General features: G+C 46.5%; 1 pseudogene; it reads left to right on the top strand.

The window, feature by feature from the left end:
* Positions 1-295: 295 nt before the first annotated feature.
* LOC148506731 (putative serine/threonine-protein kinase DDB_G0277449) overlaps positions 296-16,083 on the top strand; it is a 38,824-nt pseudogene continuing 23,036 nt past the window's right edge.

The following is a 16,083-nucleotide window of genomic DNA, read 5'->3' as shown; positions in this document are numbered from 1 at the left end:
GCCATGGACGCAATTCAAGAGAGTCAGCACATATTTCAAAAGTGGTAATAATTTAAACGGCATAACCAACCCGGTATAAAAATACGCTTTAAAAATACATGGGGCAATACCGACTGATGTTGGGCGCATTCCTGCATCTCACCGGCTATTACATAAGGCCCAGAAGCTGCCTTAGAAACACATTACAGCCAGTACAGGGAGCAGGGAGCTGGTCTCACGGCCACTGACATCACAGGATTCCATCAGCCTGAGTGACAGTTGGTTGTAACTGACACCGGAGCTGAGCAGCCAGAAGATGGAGCCCAGTCACGGAGAGCGAGGAGACCAAACGGAGGAGAAGGCGATTAGAGGAGAGATGAGGAGCAGTGATGCTGTGACACCCAGCCAGCTCCAGCATCCCAATGCTGTAGATGTCGCAGAGTTGAACATTATTACCATCAATGAGCTTGGCGAGTATGAAGAGATTACATCTGGTGGAAGAGAGGACAGGACCAATGTCACCCCAGAGGGTCACCAGCGTGAAAGAGAGAGTTCCCATGAGGCTGTGGGTGGCAAGAAGAAGAGAAAGCGTCAGAGGGAAGAAGAGACAGGACAGCGGAAGAAGAAAAAGAAGACGGAGAAGAAAAAGAAGAAGAAGGAGAGGAAGGAGGAGAGGAAGGAGAGGAAGGAGGTGAAACAGCATGAGGGTGATGTGCATGGAAAGAGGAAGAGATTACACCAGGATGTGGCCGAGGTCCGAGAGAAGAAGGTCAGGAAGGACACTGAGGACGGCGATTTCCCTCATGAATGGGACAGACCAGGTAATGAGGGATACGTGATTCTCAATATGGAGAACTTGCTCTCCTACTGCATCTAGTTATAGATCAAGCTGTAGCTGGTGGTCTGTCAAATGTTACCTAGTGGTTACTGGGTCACGTTTCACTCACGTAGAGGGAGGTATTGTGGCCGCCATAAATTAGCTATGAGAATAGTCAGTTATTACAGGTGCTACTTATGCTACTTATGTAATAGTGCCAAATTCTCATATAGGTCATATGTCATCACTTCAGAAATAACAAATATACCACATTGCAGGACTTTCTCAGTGTTGTAGGTTGTTACAGTATTGTAGCTGTTAAAAATTTGCTTTGGCATTATACATATGAAAGATGGTTACTCTTTCCCAGATACATGTTATAAGTAATGGTAAATGCTGCCTAAGGGGGAGATGTCCTAAGCCTTGGAGAGAGATAATGTGTAGAGTGCTAAAGTACCAACCAATCAGCTCCTAACTGTCTCTTTACAGGCTGCGTTTGAAAAATTACAGATAGGAGCTGATTGATTGGTACTTTAGCACTCTACACTTTATCTCTCTCCAAGGCTTAGTACATCTACCCCTAAATGTTATATGTATAGGGCTAAAAAATAGACCTCATGCAATAAGGAGTATAATACCAAATGGAAAGAATCAGCACAGAAGCCTCTACTGGATCATGGGTATATTTAGAGAACACTAATCAAAGTCACTGATTGGTGAAAAACTGTATCCGAAACCCATTTTGAATCTATCAAAATAATAGCAGTAATAATATAATATACTGTAGACATTTTAGTGCGCTAACGTCCAGCCAATGTCCTACATGCCTCTAGGTGGGAAGTCACCATTTGGTAGGGAAAGTCTGATACTCAGTCTAATGAAACAGCCATACGATATACTGAATGGGTCTCTAGTACTTTGTAGCTCCTCAATTGGACTTTTTCCTGCTTATATAACAAAATATCACAAATGTAACATGAAATCAGTTTGATGTAAACTGTTCTAGAAAGTTTCCTTTTTATGTTCTGTGATTCATCCTGTGATACTTGTTTGTGCAATGTGCAAGAATAGTGTCTGAGCCTTATGTGGCCCCTGACATGGCACGTGGCTCATCCCATTCACACATTACAACATATGTAACAGAATCATGTAGGCTGTAAAATAGAAATGTTTACTTATTTTTCTGTATTCTTATTCCATCTGCCAACAGTGCACAAAACAACAAATAATACTGTTCTAGCTAGAAAATTACATTTGTAATGTTGTCCCCTAAATACCATCTACCCAGGGCTGTATTAAGGTCTGTGGGGACCCCTGGGCAACAAACATGTGGGGACCCCTATTAAATATGGACAAAATGAGGGTATGCACAATGGAGACCATATCGCTCATAAGTGATACACTGACAAACAGCAATAAACTAAGCTTAGCACTGAAAAGAGGACATATAGCAAGTGACATAACCCCTTTAGAACAGTTTCCTCAGAGAAATCAAACTTCAAGCACACACAATAAAAAAAATACACAATAAAAACACACATATAGGAACCCACATGACATATTATTCGCCCACCTTACCTTACACACATCTGTAATACTTAGCAAGACTGCGAGACCAGCAGTAACATGGAGTACAAACGCAGCCACACACACACTTGCACAAGCTCTGACCTTACTCTGAAATTACTAACCTCATCACACAGAGTGAAACCCCAAGCTGCAAAAGGCATCGCAGTGGCTAATTTATACACGCCCCTGTCACAGCATTCAAATGCACTGGCATGCCTGCATTTCGCCGACCAACCCCCTGTCACTTCCCCCAAACGGTACTTCCTGTCAATCGCTCTGCGATGGGCCTGCGTAATCACTACTCAGTCCCAATCGCAGTCCCAATCGCAGTGGAGTGTTCATGCACGCACACTGCGATGCATACACATGCACAGAATGCAACAATTGGCCGATTGCGTGCGTAATCGTAGCTGCGATCAGTAATGAATCAGGCCCTTAATTAGTACCTCAGTCAATTTGATTTAACTACCTGTGCTCAAATATGGATATCTCTAAAACCTGAACTGTTGGGGTGCCTGGAGGATCGCATTTGGGAACATTTGTGGTAATGTTACGAGTAGAACTTATATAAAAGAAAAAAACTTGAATTAAGGCTTAAAGATTATTTTCATTGAGTCTTACAAGATCCCGTAGGGCCCATATGCCACAGCTGAATACTGATTTGTATAATATATAATATTTTCTATCATCTGACCCTTATTTTATATAAAGAGCAAATGTATAACCTATTCTTATGTTACCCCATTAGGAGGAAGCGGAGTCTCCCCAGCAGGCCCTGGCCACAGAACCCCATTATCTATCAGGAGGTTCATTTTCCACAAAGTGATCGGCCAGGGCAGCTTTGGAAAAGTAAGATTCTGGTTTCCATCTGGTTTGTCATGATGTAACCATTATGCCTAACTGTATATACAGTTATACACACAGCTATATGTACCTATAACAAACCTGCCACCATGGGCGTATCTATAGTGGGTGCAGGGCAGAGCCGTAACTAGATTTTTTGGTGCCCTGTGCCAGAAAGAGCATTGGCGTCCCCCTCATTTTTCAAAGGGACATAATGCACCCAAAAAAGGGCCCTGGCTTCATCGGGAAGGGTCAGGGAAGAGATAGGGGAGGCCAGGAGATGCTGGGGATGAAATAAGAGGAAGCTACAAGCAAGAATGATAATAAACAGAAATTTAACAGGCCCAAACAGCGCCCCCTGACCTGTGGTGCCCTGTGCGATGGCACCGGCCGCACTGCCCTAGCTACGGCTCTGGTGCAGGGTGTGCGGGGCACACAGGCCCCCGGGTCCAGGGGGCCCCGCACCGCACACCCTGCACCCATATTATTTAAAACTCACCTGTCCATGGTCCCGCGTCGGGTATCAGCGCTGCACAGAACACCAGAAAATGTCCGCCGCGGCCATTTTTCCGGCATTCTGCACATGCGCAGTAGACTCTGGGCACACTCTAGTGCCCATAGTCTACTGCTTCTGTGGTGGCCGGCCGCCGGGGAGAGAGGAGGGGGCCCTGCACAGGGAATACACACGGGCCCCCTCCTCTCTTAAGACGCCCCTGTCTGCCACATTGACATTTGGTTACACAATAGTCATTATAAATGTTTGTGTCCATATCCCATTTGTGTCTGTGTCTAAATGCAGCTATTGTTATTGATGTGAATAGTGTTACATGTGCAAATGTCAGTGTGCGCCAGTGGGAAAAGTTGTATTTTCTGCAGGAAGGAGTTGGGCAGATTGGGGCATCTGTACATACATCCATGCTGATCAACGTATAGGATAAAAGTTCAATCAAATAGTAATTTAGGAGAATGCTATTTAGAAATCTTAAAAGTTTATGTTATTGAACGGGAGTATATTAGACTCTGAATTGGCATTGTTTTGTTTGCTGCATACCTATTTTCACTTCAGTAAAAGTAGACACACTCAAGGACATAGAAGGGCTGCAACATGCCCTGGGCCAGCCCTGCTCCTAGCATGTGGTGTCATTATGTCACAACAAGGGGGTGTGGCTGCTGGACCAGGGAGAAGTTGAGAGTACTTAGGAAAGTCCTAAAGATGCTCTGGGCAGCAGCTTCGTAGGCTGTAGGGTGCCAATTCAGGCACCCTGCATGCCAAATACAGGTGGCATGTGGCAATGACTGTGTCATCCCCTAGACCCTGTGCCCCCAGTGGTATAGCTTGACCACTCCTAGTTATGGCCATGGCTGCACTGTTTATTTATAAAAACAAGGAACTGGACAGCACCTTCAAATTCACTTCACAGAATAATACATCCATTTATGTTAAGAAAGCATTCCAGCACTATGAAGAACAATAATATATTTACTTTTTTCTGTAGCAGAAAAGTAAACCCTAAAGGCACACATCCACTAGAAGACATCAAAATGACTGCACGATTACGACATTGTAATCGTGCAGTAATTTCTCAGTCTGTGATGTGTCTACACTGAACGAGCAGTCGTTCAGTGTAGGCACATTAATCATCTGCAAACATGTTGAACCTGACATTATCATCAGGTTGTACAACATATTTGTATGATGATAGATGTCTAAACGACCAGCAGGAGCGCGCATCGCTGGTCGTTTTAGACTTTTTTTTAACGATCTGTAAAAGATTTTCAAATGATTATTGAACGATAATGATATCGTTATCGTTCAATCGCTAAATTTAATCATCTGTGTGCCTTAAATGTGCATGTTATTCTGTGTATATCAGGAGAAAATGCCCATCATACACAGCTCCTGGTTACTCACATATAGTCCCGGCCCCAAACATATGGTGTTATCTGGTTAACATCTATGGCAAATACCACCCTATAATATACAACTCAACATTGGAGGGAATTGGATCAGGACAGGGACATCACATCACGGATCGAGTGTCTGCATCATGGGGGGGATATGTGAAGATCACTAAGCTACCCCTTTTTCCCAATCTGGTTTCCCTCCTTTTGACCTCCCACTGCCCCATGCACCAGTGAAAAGCACATGTAGCACCCATGTACCTCTCCTAAGCAGAGCAGCAGTGAGTGGACATAACTCCCCATCAGGACTATGCATTCACTATCCTGACTTTAACATACAGCTCTCAAATCTGAACTACTCTGCCAATATTGGAATGGCTGGAAGGTATGCTACAGCCCCATTGTATATTCATAGAGCCAAATATCTCATTATCTACTTCTGTAGTCAGGGCCGTAGAGAGCTCTGCCGTGCCCAGGTACAGAGGGGATGTGGCCTAATCGCAGGAGACGTGGTCACGCCCCCTTGAACCCCCTAACAAAAATAAACACTTTTGCAGTCTCCCATTGCAGCTCAGCACACACTGTGTGCTGGGCTGCTGTTTTGGAGAGAGAAGGGAGTGGGGACGGCGCCAGACCCGGGCCCCCGCCGGGCCCCTCAGGAAGCCCGGATAAACAGTACCCGCTCCCCCCCCCTCCTCTCTCGGCACCCCTGTCTGCAGTGCCATGATTTAGGGGCCTATTCATCAAACGATAAATGGCCCGTAACCATGCAGAAATGCCAGTTTCCTAATTTCTAAGTTACCGGGCCATTCATCATTAGGGGTCCCTTCGATGATGAATAGGCCCCTTGTGCCTCTATAGAATTCTTATATCAGAGCACTCACCTCCTAACATCCACATTGCTGCCTATGTGCTCAGAGACAAGTGATGTATTAACCTATAAGTAAATATAGTGCATCATAGCTTGCACAGTGTTAAGTTTGCATACCCTAAAACAGAGGTTCCCAAACACAGTCATCAAGGCTCCCCAACAGTTCAGGTTTTAGAGATATCCATGGTTGAGTGCAGGTGACTTAATTAGTACCTCAGTCAATTTGATTTAATCACCTGCGCTCAACCATGGATATCTCGAAAACCTGAACTGTTGGGGAGGCTGGAGGACCCTAAGAACTTATTTTAGGCTGGATATCACTACTAGGTAGTACATGTAATATTTAGATTAAGGCCCGTAATCCCAAAAATCTGTGTAACACTTCCTATAAATATGCACATACTGTATATATATATATTTGTTGGTGCCTTCCTCTCTGCAAATGGCATTTGCAAGAATACATGATCCACTCAGTGACACCTACCTGTTGGATTATATATCTATATATATATATTTATCCCAGGCTGTTATATTTCAGCACTTTTTCATTTATTCAATAATGGTTCACTTACATTCCCTTTTCTCCTGACACAGTGTTATCATTACTTAGTGTATGACCCATACCTCATATGTGAGTCAGGGAAGCAGTTGGGAAGCCGGCAGACGCAATGCCGACCGCCAGCTTCCCAGCTGCTTAATCCCAGCAAGGGTTAAATGACAGGCGTTGAAATCCCGACGCCTGTCATTTTACTTATGCCAGGAGAACGGCGCCCGGCATCCCGATCGAAAGGATGGCAGGCGCCAGCCGTGGACAGCAGCAGGGGAAGGGGAGGGTTAGGTTTAGGGCTCCCGGGGGGGACTTAGGTTTAGGAACCCCCCCGGGAGGTTAGGGTCAGGCTAGGGGAAGGGGGGTTAGGCACCCCCGGGGGGAGGTTAGGGTTAGGCACCCCCCCGGGGGACTTAGGTTTAGGCGGCGAGGAAGGGGGGTTAGGTTTAGGCACTTAGAGGGGGGATTAGGGTTAGGCACTGGGGGGGAGGTTAGGGTTAGGCACCCTAAAGGAGGGTTAGGGGGGGGAATTAGATTAGTTATACTTACCTCTCTAGACAATTGGGATTTCCTCCTCTGTCGGGATGCCGCTGCCGGCGGTAACTCATACTGATCCCATGAGTCATATATATCTGTCTTTCCTACTGATGCTGTAACATCTCTCTGTACTGTACAGGTGTTAATGGCATCTGACACTGTGACCAGGAGACAACTTGCAGTCAAAGTCAACAAGAAGAGGGAGGTGCTACAAGCAGACGTGGTGAGAGAGGTGCTGGTGGAGCGAGAGGCCCTGCACGATGTCTCTGGGACGGCATTCATCATTCGAGGGCTATTTGCCTTCCAGACTGAGGTACTTTCATGAATACTTAGAACTGGCCCATAAAATAAAGGTGCACTGCTGAAGGGGTGTGGTCAGCTGTCAGAGAGTCGTGTCCAGGCACCACACTGACCCTGTGACCTCACCTGACTGATTCCTCTATCCTTCAGGCAGTGTCACTAAGGTGACCAGGGCAGTGATTCTTCTTGTCTTCAAAAGTACCGAATGAGATACATGGTGGATGGAGTGCAGGAAGGGCAGGAGCAAATGTATGTATTTTAGAAGGGTTGGGCACGCTATGCTGCCAGGGTGGGAATGACCATCGTGCAAGGGAAGAGGTTATATTTTTTAACCAGTGCAAGGTTGCTATCCAGCCCCCTTCTCTTCCACTTCTAATACACAGGCAATGCTATGTGCCCTACTGTTAGGTGCACACATCTCTCCCTTCATGAGCAGAGCAATGTGATGTGGGATATTCTAAGGAAACCACTGAATGATTATTGAGGGGCATAAATGTGTCAGTGGTTTGGCAGCCTGGTGTATATACCACTGATTGTCCCACCGGAGGCTTGAAACACATCCAGCAGAATTCCCATTCCTTAGCAGAGGTACTTGTGTCCCTGATGGCTTCATCTTGATAGCTGCATGACCTGGGCATCCAGCAGCTGAGATACCAGGGGCACTGCACATACCATAACTAGTTGCTTGAACTGAGCGTAGCTGGATCTCTGTGCATGTGAGTCATGATCCTTATCTATCTGCTTGCCTAAATAATTACTAATAAAGCTGCAACTGCATTGGAGTACATTATAATTCAGTATTTACATGTTGGTGATCTATTCATTATCAGTGAAACCGCTGTGCATGGCTACTAACATTGGTTTTGGCCGCATATAACAATAACTCATGCTTTGCTTGTTATATTTGATTATCAGACTGATTACTTATAAACCTCTGATTGTGATGTGGTTAAAGATTATATATTTTTATTACTGTGATAATATATATTGGTTTATTTATACATTGATCAAGTATTTATTAATTTTTGTATATGTGATCAATAAGTTTTTTCGTTTGACCTACAGCCCTTCCTATAATTTGTCTTATGATGTGTCCTTGCAGTGTGGACAAAGAGGTATATTTACTAACACACAGGGCCTGATTCAGACTTGGGAATAGTGGGCCTGATTCAGACCCAGTCGCAAGCGTTGGGCGATCGCAACCGGGTCGATGTTTGCCCACTGGGCATGCGCACGATGGAGCTGGCTCCGTCGTGTGCATGCGCGAGACCCGGCTAGCGACGGGTGCTCTGTCGCTCCGGGTCTCACTCTGAAGGGGGCGAGCTGTCGATGGTGATTGACTGCTCGCCCCGTTTGGTAGGCGGGCAGGGGGGGTGGCTAGGCAAACGGAGGCGTTCCTGAAGGAACGCCTGCCGTTTGGGGGCGGCCCCACTGACATCACCAGTGATGTCAGTGGGAGAGCTTCCGGCTCTATTAGAGCCAGAAGCTCTCTGGGGCTTGCGGCCACGAGACCCTACCACAAGGGTCTCGTCGCAAGCCCGATGGTCGCGATGGTCTTGACCATCAACCTGGCCGCTTGCAATAACTGTGGGTGGTCACCCACAGCTATGCGAGCGGCCAGGAGGCCGAACAAAAAAAAATGCCCTGATTCAGAGCGAGCGCTCGTTCAGAGCGTCCGTCTCTGTATCAGGCCCAGAGAGAAAGATCTCTCGCAACTGATCATCTTGGTGAAACCATGCTGCACTGCAGGTGGGGAAAATTTTAAATGTGCAGAAAGATTTAGATTTGGGAGGAGTGTTTCCAAACTGACATCTAAATTGTAGAGTAATAATAAAGCTGTGCAGTATATGTGGGCTACATGCAAAAGCAGCCAGTATTTACCCCACATGTAAAAAATTTATGTATTTACTAGGGGTGAGCGGGTTCGGATTTCTGAAATCCGAACCCCCCCGAGCCCCCCCGATCCGAGTCCGATCCGAGTCAGGCTCGACTTTTCCCGCCTGACTCGGATCTGAAATCGAGGCAAATCGTCATCATCCCACCTTCCGAGTCTCGCGGGTTTTGGATCCTATATAAGGTACCCGCATCGGCGCCATTTTCTCACTCGGCTGTGGACAGTGAAGAGGGAGGGTGGGAGTTAGGGCTGTGTAGTGTAGTGTAGTGTAGTGCTGCTGTTGTCCACTACTTCAAAGTCCATAGGGGCTGGCTGTGTTGTGCTGTGCTGCTGTTGTTAATAGGGGCTGTGTCCACTACTTCAAAGTCCATAGGGGCTGGCTGGACTGTGTTGTGCAGTCAGTTCTCCATAGGGGCTGTGTCCACTCCAAAGTCCTGTGCAGTGTCCCAGTCCTAAAGGAGTGCTGTAGTGTTGTCCAGGGGGTGCTCTGTCCATCAGGGGTGCTCCCCCCAAGTGCTAAAAAAATAATATATTTTCTGTGTTTGTGAATTGTGTGCGCAGTAGCCGCACGTGCATCAACAAAGTAGTGCCAAGCGTGCGCCTGTGTCATAAGTAAAGGGCCGGCTGGCTTGACCGTTAAAGGGTGCTGTAACCCCCGAAAGTACACTCCAGTCCAAACCAAAAAAAAATTATTTTCTGTGTTTGTGAATTGTGTGCGCAGTAGCCGCACGTGCATCAACAAAGTAGTGCCAAGCGTGCGCCTGTGTCATAAGTAAAGGGCCGGCTGGCTTGACCGTTAAGGGTGCTGTAACCCCCGAAAGTACACTCCAGTCCAAACCAAAAAAAAAATTATTTTCTGTGTTTGTGAATTGTGTGCGCAGTAGCCGCACGTGCATCAACAAAGTAGTGCCAAGCGTGCGCCTGTGTCATAAGTAAAGGGCCGGCTGGCTTGACCGTTAAGGGTGCTGTAACCCCCGAAAGTACACTCCAGTCCAAACCAAAAAAAAAATTATTTTCTGTGTTTGTGAATTGTGTGCGCAGTAGCCACATGTGCATCAACAAAGTAGTGCCAAGCGTGCGCCTGTGTCATAAGTAAAGGGCCGGCTGGCTTGACCGTTAAAGGGTGCTGTAACCCCCAAAGTACACTCCAGTCCAAACCAAAAAAATAATAATTTTCTGTGTTTGTGAATTGTGTGCGCAGTAGCCGCACGTGCATCAACAAAGTAGTGCCAAGCGTGCGCCTGTGTCATAAGTAAAGGGCCGGCAGGCTTGACCGTTAAAGGGTTCTGTAACCCACAAAGTACACTCCAATCCAAAAAAATATATATTTTCTGTGTTTGTGACTTGTGTGCACTGTGGCTGCACGTGCATCAACAAAGGAGCAGCGCCAAGCGTGCGCCTGTGTCCCATAAGTAAAGAGCTGGCTGGCTCATTTCTTAAAGGGTGGTGTAACCCACAAAGTGCACTACTCTCCAGCAAAAATAAAAAAATATTTTCTGTGTTTGTGTGCGCTTTAGCCGCACGTATATATATCAATATAACATAAATGGAGGACCAAACTTTCTCCGATAAAAATAAAATAGGGAAAGATCAAGAACCACTTCCTCCTAGTGCTGTTGCTGCTGCTGGGAGTTGTTCATCATCCCAGAGAGGAAGTAGGAACATCACTACTTTTACTAAACAATTGACCCTCCAACAGTCCCTAGCGATGAGGATGAAGTACAACAGCATTCATCCTGAAGCAAAACGTATAACTGAGGCCTTGACTGCTATGTTGGTGTTAGACGTGCGTCCGGTATCCGACATTAGTGCAGTGGGATTTAGACAATTGATGGAGGTAGTGTGTCCTCGGTTCCAAATCCCGTCTAGATTCCACCTGCATCCTCAAAGCAGCAGCGACAAGCGTGCGTCTGTCTGTTAAAGGGTGGTGACACCCTCAAAGTGTGCTACACAAACAATTAAAATATTGTTCTTTTTTTTTTGGTCTTTGTGAAATGTGTGGGCTGTAGCCGCACCTGCATCCTTAAAGCAGCAGCGACAAGCGTGCGTCTGTCTGTTAAAGGGTGGTGACACCCTCAAAGTGTGCTACACAAACAATTAAAATATTGTTCTTTTTTTTTTGGTCTTTGTGAAATGTGTGGGCTGTAGCCGCACCTGCATCCTTAAAGCAGCAGCGACAAGCGTGCGTCTGTCTGTTAAAGGGTGGTGACACCCTCAAAGTGTGCTACACAAACAATAAAAATATTCTTCTTCTTTTTTCTGTCTATGTGAATTGTGTGGGCTGTAGCCGCACCTGCTTCCTTAAAGCAGCAGCGACAAGCGTGCGTCTGTCTGTTAAAGGGTGGTGACACCCTCAAAGTGTGCTACACAAACAATAAAAATATTGTTCTTCTTTTTTCTGTCTATGTGAATTGTGTGGGCTGTAGCCGCACCTGCATCCTTAAAGCAGCAGCGACAAGCGTGCGTCTGTCTGTCTGTTAAAGGGTGGTGAAACCTCAAAGTGTTCTACACAAACAATAAAAATATTCTTCTTCTTTTTTCTGTCTATGTGAATTGTGTGGGCTGTAGCCGCACCTGCTTCCTTAAAGCAGCAGCGACAAGCGTGCGTCTGTCTGTTAAAGGGTGGTGACACCCTCAAAGTGTGCTACACAAACAATAAAAATATTGTTCTTCTTTTTTCTGTCTATGTGAATTGTGTGGGCTGTAGCCGCACCTGCATCCTTAAAGCAGCAGCGACAAGCGTGCGTGTCTGTTAAAGGGTGGTGTAACTCTCAAAGTGCTCCAAAAAATAAAAAACTATTTTTTTAATGTGTTTGTGACTTGTGTGCGATGTAGCCGCACTTGCATCCTCAAAGCAGCAGCGACAAGCTTGCGTTTGTCTGTTAAAGGGTGGTGACACCCTCAAAGTGTGCTACACAAACAATAAAAATATTCTTCTTTTTTGTCTTTGTGAATTGTGTGGGCTGTAGCCGCACCTGCATCCTTAAAGCAGCAGCGACAAGCGTGCGTCTGTCTGTTAAAGGGTGGTGACACCCTCAAAGTGTGCTACACAAACAATTAAAATATTGTTCTTTTTTTTCGGTCTTTGTGAAATGTGTGGGCTGTAGCCGCACCTGCATCCTTAAAGCAGCAGCGACAAGCGTGCGTCTGTCTGTTAAAGGGTGGTGACACTCTCAAAGTGTGCTACACAAACAATAAAAATATTCTTCTTCTTTTTTCTGTCTTTGTGAATTGTGTGGGCTGTAGCCGCACTTGCATCCTCAAAGCAGCGCGACAAGCGTGCGTCTGTCTGTTAAAGGGTGGTGTAACCCTCAAAGTGTGCTCCACAAACAATAAAAATATTCTTTTTTTTTTTCTGTCTTTGTGAATTGTGTGGGCTGTAGCCGCACTTGAATCCTCAAAGCAGCAGCGACAAGCGTGCGTCTGTCTGTTAAAGGATTACATCGGTGACAGCATCCAAGTAGGCATGTCAGACAGTCCGTACCTGTACTGGCAGGAAAAAGAAGCAATTTGGAGGTCCCTGTACAAACTGGCTCTATTTTACCTGAGTTGCCCCCCCTCCAGTGTGTACTCCGAAAGAGTGTTTAGTGCAGCCGGGAACCTTGTCAGCGAAAGTCGTAGGAGGTTGCTTCCACAAAATGTGGAGAAGATGATGTTCATAAAATGAATTATCAACTCTTCCAGGGAGACCAGCCTCCAGAACGTACAGAGGGACCTGTGGTTCCAGCAGGGATGAATTAATACTCTGTGAGGATGAGGATGTACACACTGAAGAGGGTGAGGAATCGGTGGATGAGGAGGATGAGGATGACATCTTGCCTCCGTAGAGCCAGTTTGTGCAGGGACAGATAAATTGCCAGCTTGTTTTGTGGGGGCCCAAACGAACCAATCATTTCAGCCACAGTTGTGTGGCAGACCCTGGCGCTGAAATGATTGGTTTGTTAAAGTGTGCATGTCCTGTTTATACAACATAAGGGTGGGTGGGAGGGCCCAAGGACAGTTTGGGGCCTAGTTTTTCAATGCCATCCTGTCTGCCACTGCAGTTTCACGCCTAGATGGGTCACGTGTTTGTGCCGCCCACTCGTGTCGCTTAGCATAGTCATCCAGCTACCTCGGTGCAACCTTTTGGACATAAAAACACTATTGTGAGGTTTGAGGTATTCAGAATAGACTGGAAATGAGTGGAAATTAAGGTTATTGAGGTTAATAATAGCATAGCAGCAGAAAAACCTACAAATTCTGTGATTTTAGCTGTTTTTATGCTTTTTTTCAAAAAAATACAGATCCAAAACACAAAACCCAGAACCCAAAACACGGAAGGGTGGTTTTGGCAAAACCAATCCAGATCCAAAACACGAAGAAAGATCCAGATCCAAAACCAAAACACAAAACACGAAAAGTGGCCGGTGCACACCCCTAGTTTTGGATCTGTATTTTTTTGAAAAAAAAGCATAAAAACAGCTAAAATCACAGAATTTGTAGGTTTTTCTGCTCCTATGCTATTATTAACCTCAATAACCTTAATTTCCACTCATTTCCAGTCTATTCTGAACACCTCACACCTCACAATAGTGTTTTTATGTCCAAAAGGTTGCACCGAGGTAGCTGGATGACTATGCTAAGCGACACGAGTGGGCGGCACAAACACGTGACCCATCTAGGAGTGACACTGCAGTGGCAGACAGGATGGCAGTTAGAAAAACTAGGCCCCAAACTGTACATAATGCAAAGAAAAAAAGAGGTGCAAGATGGAATTGTCCTTGGGCCCTCCCACCCACCCTTATGTTGTATAAACAGGACATGCACACTTTAACAAATCAATCATTTCAGCGCCAGGGTCTGCCACACAACTGTGGCTGAAATGATTGGTTCGTTTGGGCCCCCACAAAACAAGCTGGCAATTAATGTGTCCCTGCACAAACTGGCTCTACGGAGGCAAGATGTCATCCTCATCCTCCTCATCCACCGATTCCTCACCCTCTTCAGTGTGTACATCCTCATCCTCACAAAGTATTAACTCGTCCCCACTTGAATCCACCACCACAGGTCCCTCTGTACCTTCTGGAGGCTGGTCTCCCTGGAAGAGCTGATAATTCATTTTGATGAACATCATCTTCTCCACATTCTGTGGAAGCAACCTCCTACGCCTTTCGCTGACAAGGTTCCCGGCTGCACTAAACACTCTTTCGGAGTACACACTGGAGGGGGGGCAACTCAGGTAAAATAGAGCCAGTTTGTACAGGGGCCTCCAAATTGCCTCTTTTTCCTGCCAGTACAGGTATGGACTGTCTGACATGCCTACTTGGATGCTGTCACCGATGTAATCCTCCACCATTCTGTCAATGGTGACAGTATCATATGCAGTGACAGTAGACATGTCAGAAATTGTTGCCAGGTCCTTCAGTCCGGACCAGATGTCCAAACTTGGTCCTGCCTGCCCTGCATCACCGCCAGCGGGTTGCTTAGGATACCTAAGTTTTTTCCTGGCAGCCCCAGTTGCGGGAGAAAATGAAGAAGGAGCCGTTGACGTGTCACGTTCCGCTTCAGCTGACAGTGTGTTCACCAGCAGGTCTTTGCACCTCTGCAGGCTTGTGTCGGCCGGAAAGAGAGACACCACATAGGCTTTAAACCTAGGATCGAGCACGGTGGCCAAAATGTAGTGGTCTGATTTCAACAGATTGACCACCCTGGAATCCTGGCAAAGCGAATGAAGGGCTTCATCCACAAGTCCCACATGCCGAGCGGAATCGCTCCGTCTTAGCTCCTCCTTCACTTTCTCCAGCTGCTTCTGCAAAAGCCTGATGAGGGGAATGACCTGACTCAAGCTGGCAGTGTCTGAACTGACTTCACGTGTGGCAAGTTCGAAGGGCTGGAGAACCTTGCACAACACGGAAATCATTCTCCACTGCGCTTGAGTCAGGTGCATACCCCCTCCTTTGCCTATGTCATAGGTGGATGTATAGGCTTGTATGGCCTTTTGCTGCTCCTCCATCCTCTGAAGCATATAGAGGGTTGAGTTCCACCGTGTCACAACCTCTTGCTTCAGGTGATGGCGGGGCAGGTTCAAGAGTGTTTGCTGGCGCTCCAGTCTTCGGCACGCAGTCGCTGAATGGCGAAAGTGGCCAGAAATTTTTCGGGCCACCCAAAGCGTCTCCTGCACGCCCCTGTCGCTTTTCAGAAAATTCTGCACCACCAAGTTTATTGTGTGAGCAAAACATGGGACGTGCTGGAATTTGCCCAGATGTAATGCCCGCACAATATTGGTGGCGTTGTCAGATATCACAAATCCCCAGGAGAGTCTAAGTGGGGTAAGCCACTGGGCGATGATTTCCCTCAGTTTCTCTAAGAGGTTGTCGGCGGTGTGCCTCTTACTGAAACCGGTGATACACAGCGTAGCCTGCCTTGTAACGAGCTGGCGTTTCTGAGATGCTGCTACTGGTGACGCTGCTGCTGTTGCTGCGTAAGGTGATACATCTACCCAGTGGGCTGTCACAGTCATATAGTCCTTAGTCTGCCCTGTTCCACTTGTCCACATGTCCGTGGTTAAGTGGACATTGTGTACAACGGCATTTTTCAGGACACTGAGGACACTTTTTCTGACGTTTCTGTACAGTCTCGGTATCGCCTGCCTAGTGAAGTGGAATCTAGACGGTATTTGGAACCGGGGACACACTACCTCCATCAATTGTCTAAATCCCACTGCACTAATGGCGGATACCGGACGCACGTCTAACACCAACATAGCAGTCAAGGCCTCAGTTATACGTTTTGCTTCAGGATGACTGCTGTCGTACTTCATCCTCCTCGCTAAGGACTGTTGGAGG

Source organism: Taudactylus pleione, unplaced genomic scaffold (assembly GCF_031769625.1).
Source record: "Taudactylus pleione unplaced genomic scaffold, aTauple2 ptg000397bl, whole genome shotgun sequence".
Classification (NCBI taxonomy): Eukaryota; Metazoa; Chordata; class Amphibia; order Anura; family Myobatrachidae; genus Taudactylus; species Taudactylus pleione.
Note: the sequence above shows the minus strand (reverse complement) of the source record. Positions and strands in the feature narration are given on the sequence as shown.